Source organism: Syngnathus scovelli, chromosome 15 (genome assembly GCF_024217435.2).
Source record: "Syngnathus scovelli strain Florida chromosome 15, RoL_Ssco_1.2, whole genome shotgun sequence".
In the NCBI taxonomy this organism is placed as follows: domain Eukaryota; kingdom Metazoa; phylum Chordata; class Actinopteri; order Syngnathiformes; family Syngnathidae; genus Syngnathus; species Syngnathus scovelli.
The window spans coordinates 14081984-14087983 of NC_090861.1; positions in this window are offsets into that span (position 1 = coordinate 14081984).

Below are 6000 nucleotides of genomic sequence, written 5' to 3' on the forward strand. Positions count from 1 at the left end.
AAGGTCATTGGTATTATTCAAATGCATTAACCGGTCCCATTTATCCGTAAATTCAATTGCTAACATTAATAAGATCGCATATTTAGGACGAAATCGCTCTTCCTCCTTCTTCTCTTTTCTTTTTTGGCGTACCGGCGCCAACGTCATGAGCATTAGCAACCCGGAAGTACCCACAAGCCCTCGCACTAGCAACCCGGAAGTACCTATAACCCCTGCAAAATGTCGTAGTGGACCCCGTTAATCGAAAATATTATTAAAATTACCCATCCCAGTGATAATAACAGAATACATTTCGATTGCTTTTGTTAACTCGCACTACCCGGTCACTATTGTCCGTAAATCCACTCGCCCACCACAATAATAAAACTGTGCAATTAAAACGAAATAGCCGTGCGCGTCAAGTGGCTAGTAAACGTTAGCCAAGCCGGAAGTATCCGTGATGACGCTTACATTGTCATGGCAAGCAACTGTCCCCAAGCGTATTCATTACAATATCCACCCCAAAAGCGATCAAAATAAACAAAATGTTAAAAAACAATTTAATACTATCTATTAGCGTTATTCCCACTTATTTATTTCTACATTTAAAAGATAATAATAACCAATTAGTGATTCTATCCAACTAAGCCCTGTTTGCCAGACAGCCATTTTATGTGTCTATGGCGCCCTCGTGTGTACTCTCCCGTCCTCTATCTTCTCTTTTAGTCTGGAAAGAAAACTCCCTTAGAATTTGTTCGAGTTAAGAATAGAGTCTGATTAAAGTTTAGACTTTTCTTTTTTATTTTGGTCAAAATTAAAAAAAAGGAGAGAGAAAGAGAGAGAGAAAGAGAGAGAGCGCGAGAGAGCGAGAGAGGGAGAGAGAAAGAGAGAGAGAACGAGAGAGCGAGAGAGCGAGAGAGCAAGAGAGAGAGAGAGAGAGAGAGAGAGAGAGAGAGGGCAAAAGAGAGAGAGAGAGAGAGAGAGAGAGAGAGAGAGAGCGAGAGAGAGAGAAAGAGAGAGAAAAAAACGAGGGAACGAGAGAGCAAGAGAGAGAGCGAGAGAGAAAGAGAGAGCGAGAGAGAGAGAGGTTAGGGTTAGGGTCAGGGTTAGGGTTAGAGAGAAAGAGAGAGAGAGAGAGAGAGAGAGAGAGCGAGAGAGAGAGAGGGAGAGAGAGAAAAAAGAGAGAGAAAACGAGAGAGCGAGAGAGCGAGAGAGAGAGAGAGAGGTTAGGGTCAGGGTTAGGGTTAGAGAGAAAGAGAGAGAGAGCGCGAGAGGGAGAGAGAGAAAGCGAGAGAGAAAACGAGAGAGCGAGAGAGCAAGAGAGAGCGAGAGCGAGAGAGAGAGAGAGAGAGGTTAGGGTTAGGGTTAGAGAGAAAGAAAGAAAGAGAGAGAGAGAGCGAGAGAGCAAGAGAGAGGGAGAGAGAACGAGAGAGAACGAGAGAACGAGAGTACGAGAGAGAGAGAGAGAGAGAGAGAGAGAGAGAGAGAGAGAGAGAGAGAGAGAGAGAGAGAGGGAGACCACGGATGGGTAATGGGAAATGTGACTGCATCTCAACCAAAACCCCGAGTTTTCTGACCCGACACATGGTCTTATATCCCTCCCCCCCTAGGATAGAAAAGGGGAGGAGAGATGTGGGGGAGAGGAAACATATGTAGAAAGGAAATTGGGAAAATAAGAAAAGTATGCGACTCGGTAATTTGGGTCAGGGAATACTGGGATGTCCGATAGGCTCAGGCGAGTTAGGTTTATAAGGTTATCTCGCTACACATTCCCCAAAGGGTCCGCCGACCCAGTTGGTTAGATAGAAGGCAGCGGAAGGCACAGGCCGGCGCATGTCTCCTTCAGTAAACCTCGCCGTACCGGAGTCGCATAAATTCTGGAATGGGTACGAAGGACGGCGAAGTGAGAATGCACCTCAACCAGAACCTCCCCCGAGTAGCTGAGGCGCTACCCAGGTCTTCGGCCAGCAAGATGGAAAAATAGTGAAAAGTGAGAGAAGAAAGCAACCTAAAGTCCTACCCTTGGATTATATTATGTCTATTAACTTTGAAGTATTTTTGACCTAATATCTTGTTTTTATATTCAACCAACAGCTTTCTTTAGAAGGGATCCCATTAAGTCGTCTTTGTTGTGGGTAATTTGAGCGTCAGAATTTCGTAGACACGTCATCAGTAGTGGACCTTGGGGTCACAGAGTGTTTCGGCCATTATCACCAGACACCCTCGCCCAAGGGAGGCCCCGCCGGGGTTGATCGAGCCCCGGTGTGTGTCTACCTAGTCAATTAAAATTACAGTTATTTGTCAAGTCAACTGCCCAGCTTTAACGCAGACAGAAAAGATCAATAGGTCTGTCTTTGTCTCTTTTAATTTATTGATTCATTGAATTTAAACCATCATTACGTATGTTTGTACTTAACTCAATGTTATATTATTTCATTTAAGTTTCTGGCCAAGTTTATCAGCATAATTGGAGGTCTGCCTGTAGTCCAATTGTGATGAAAACCCTTTAAACCATTATATCCACGCAATTAATATTATTTTATCAAAAGGACTGTGTTTGTATCAGCCGTTTATCTGACATTTATCAACCAGAAAAATCTTACCTTAGGAGATTGTCATTCCCAGCGCCACTTTCTTGGTTCACGGTGTCACTGTCAATGGCAAATTCCCATGAGCCTCTGCGAAGTGTCACGGCGGCTCGTCAACCAATCCCGTCCCTAAACCTATCTAACAATGTGATAAGCACTAAATAAAGTTAGATAAAACCCATTTGTGTCGTTTAATTGTGTTAACTGTTCCCCTGCAACCGCAAATTTAATTCGCAACAACATATTTGGAAATAAATCGATTAACGCAAATCGCGGCTATTTAGCATTAGCAAGCCGGAAGTACCCAAAGCCCTTGCCAAGTATCCCAACGGCTTCCGTACCACAAATATTTTCCAAAACTCATACCACAAAGTGTTAAAAAGCGAATAAACTTCCATTAAGGTCATTGGTATTATTCAAATGCATTAACCGGTCCCATTTATCCGTAAATTCAATTGCTAACATTAATAAGATCGCATATTTAGGACGAAATCGCTCTTCCTCCTTCTTCTCTTTTCTTTTTTGGCGTACCGGCGCCAACGTCATGAGCATTAGCAACCCGGAAGTACCCACAAGCCCTCGCACTAGCAACCCGGAAGTACCTATAACCCCTGCAAAATGTCGTAGTGGACCCCGTTAATCGAAAATATTATTAAAATTAACCATCCCAGTGATAATAACAGAATACATTTCGATTGCTTTTGTTAACTCGCACTACCCGGTCACTATTGTCCGTAAATCCACTCGCCCACCACAATAATAAAACTGTGCAATTAAAACGAAATAGCCGTGCGCGTCAAGTGGCTAGTAAACGTTAGCCAAGCCGGAAGTATCCGTGATGACGCTTACATTGTCATGGCAAGCAACTGTCCCCAAGCGTATTCATTACAATATCCACCCCAAAAGCGATCAAAATAAACAAAATGTTAAAAAACAATTTAATACTATCTATTAGCGTTATTCCCACTTATTTATTTCTACATTTAAAAGATAATAATAACCAATTAGTGATTCTATCCAACTAAGCCCTGTTTGCCAGACAGCCATTTTATGTGTCTATGGCGCCCTCGTGTGTACTCTCCCGTCCTCTATCTTCTCTTTTAGTCTGGAAAGAAAACTCCCTTAGAATTTGTTCGAGTTAAGAATAGAGTCTGATTAAAGTTTAGACTTTTCTTTTTTATTTTGGTCAAAATTAAAAAAAAGGAGAGAGAAAGAGAGAGAGAAAGAGAGAGAGCGCGAGAGAGCGAGAGAGGGAGAGAGAAAGAGAGAGAGAACGAGAGAGCGAGAGAGCGAGAGAGCAAGAGAGAGAGAGAGAGAGAGAGAGAGAGAGAGAGGGCAAAAGAGAGAGAGAGAGAGAGAGAGAGAGAGAGAGAGAGCGAGAGAGAGAGAAAGAGAGAGAAAAAAACGAGGGAACGAGAGAGCAAGAGAGAGAGCGAGAGAGAAAGAGAGAGCGAGAGAGAGAGAGGTTAGGGTTAGGGTCAGGGTCAGGGTTAGGGTTAGAGAGAAAGAGAGAGAGAGAGAGAGAGAGAGAGAGCGAGAGAGAGAGAGGGAGAGAGAGAAAAAAGAGAGAGAAAACGAGAGAGCGAGAGAGCGAGAGAGAGAGAGAGAGGTTAGGGTCAGGGTTAGGGTTAGAGAGAAAGAGAGAGAGAGCGCGAGAGGGAGAGAGAGAAAGCGAGAGAGAAAACGAGAGAGCGAGAGAGCAAGAGAGAGCGAGAGCGAGAGAGAGAGAGAGAGAGGTTAGGGTTAGGGTTAGAGAGAAAGAAAGAAAGAGAGAGAGAGAGCGAGAGAGCAAGAGAGAGGGAGAGAGAACGAGAGAGAACGAGAGAACGAGAGTACGAGAGAGAGAGAGAGAGAGAGAGAGAGAGAGAGAGAGAGAGAGAGAGAGAGAGAGAGAGAGAGGGAGACCACGGATGGGTAATGGGAAATGTGACTGCATCTCAACCAAAACCCCGAGTTTTCTGACCCGACACATGGTCTTATATCCCTCCCCCCCTAGGATAGAAAAGGGGAGGAGAGATGTGGGGGAGAGGAAACATATGTAGAAAGGAAATTGGGAAAATAAGAAAAGTATGCGACTCGGTAATTTGGGTCAGGGAATACTGGGATGTCCGATAGGCTCAGGCGAGTTAGGTTTATAAGGTTATCTCGCTACACATTCCCCAAAGGGTCCGCCGACCCAGTTGGTTAGATAGAAGGCAGCGGAAGGCACAGGCCGGCGCATGTCTCCTTCAGTAAACCTCGCCGTACCGGAGTCGCATAAATTCTGGAATGGGTACGAAGGACGGCGAAGTGAGAATGCACCTCAACCAGAACCTCCCCCGAGTAGCTGAGGCGCTACCCAGGTCTTCGGCCAGCAAGATGGAAAAATAGTGAAAAGTGAGAGAAGAAAGCAACCTAAAGTCCTACCCTTGGATTATATTATGTCTATTAACTTTGAAGTATTTTTGACCTAATATCTTGTTTTTATATTCAACCAACAGCTTTCTTTAGAAGGGATCCCATTAAGTCGTCTTTGTTGTGGGTAATTTGAGCGTCAGAATTTCGTAGACACGTCATCAGTAGTGGACCTTGGGGTCACAGAGTGTTTCGGCCATTATCACCAGACACCCTCGCCCAAGGGAGGCCCCGCCGGGGTTGATCGAGCCCCGGTGTGTGTCTACCTAGTCAATTAAAATTACAGTTATTTGTCAAGTCAACTGCCCAGCTTTAACGCAGACAGAAAAGATCAATAGGTCTGTCTTTGTCTCTTTTAATTTATTGATTCATTGAATTTAAACCATCATTACGTATGTTTGTACTTAACTCAATGTTATATTATTTCATTTAAGTTTCTGGCCAAGTTTATCAGCATAATTGGAGGTCTGCCTGTAGTCCAATTGTGATGAAAACCCTTTAAACCATTATATCCACGCAATTAATATTATTTTATCAAAAGGACTGTGTTTGTATCAGCCGTTTATCTGACATTTATCAACCAGAAAAATCTTACCTTAGGAGATTGTCATTCCCAGCGCCACTTTCTTGGTTCACGGTGTCACTGTCAATGGCAAATTCCCATGAGCCTCTGCGAAGTGTCACGGCGGCTCGTCAACCAATCCCGTCCCTAAACCTATCTAACAATGTGATAAGCACTAAATAAAGTTAGATAAAACCCATTTGTGTCGTTTAATTGTGTTAACTGTTCCCCTGCAACCGCAAATTTAATTCGCAACAACATATTTGGAAATAAATCGATTAACGCAAATCGCGGCTATTTAGCATTAGCAAGCCGGAAGTACCCAAAGCCCTTGCCAAGTATCCCAACGGCTTCCGTACCACAAATATTTTCCAAAACTCATACCACAAAGTGTTAAAAAGCGAATAAACTTCCATTAAGGTCATTGGTATTATTCAAATGCATTAACCGGTCCCATTTATCCGTAAATTCAATTGC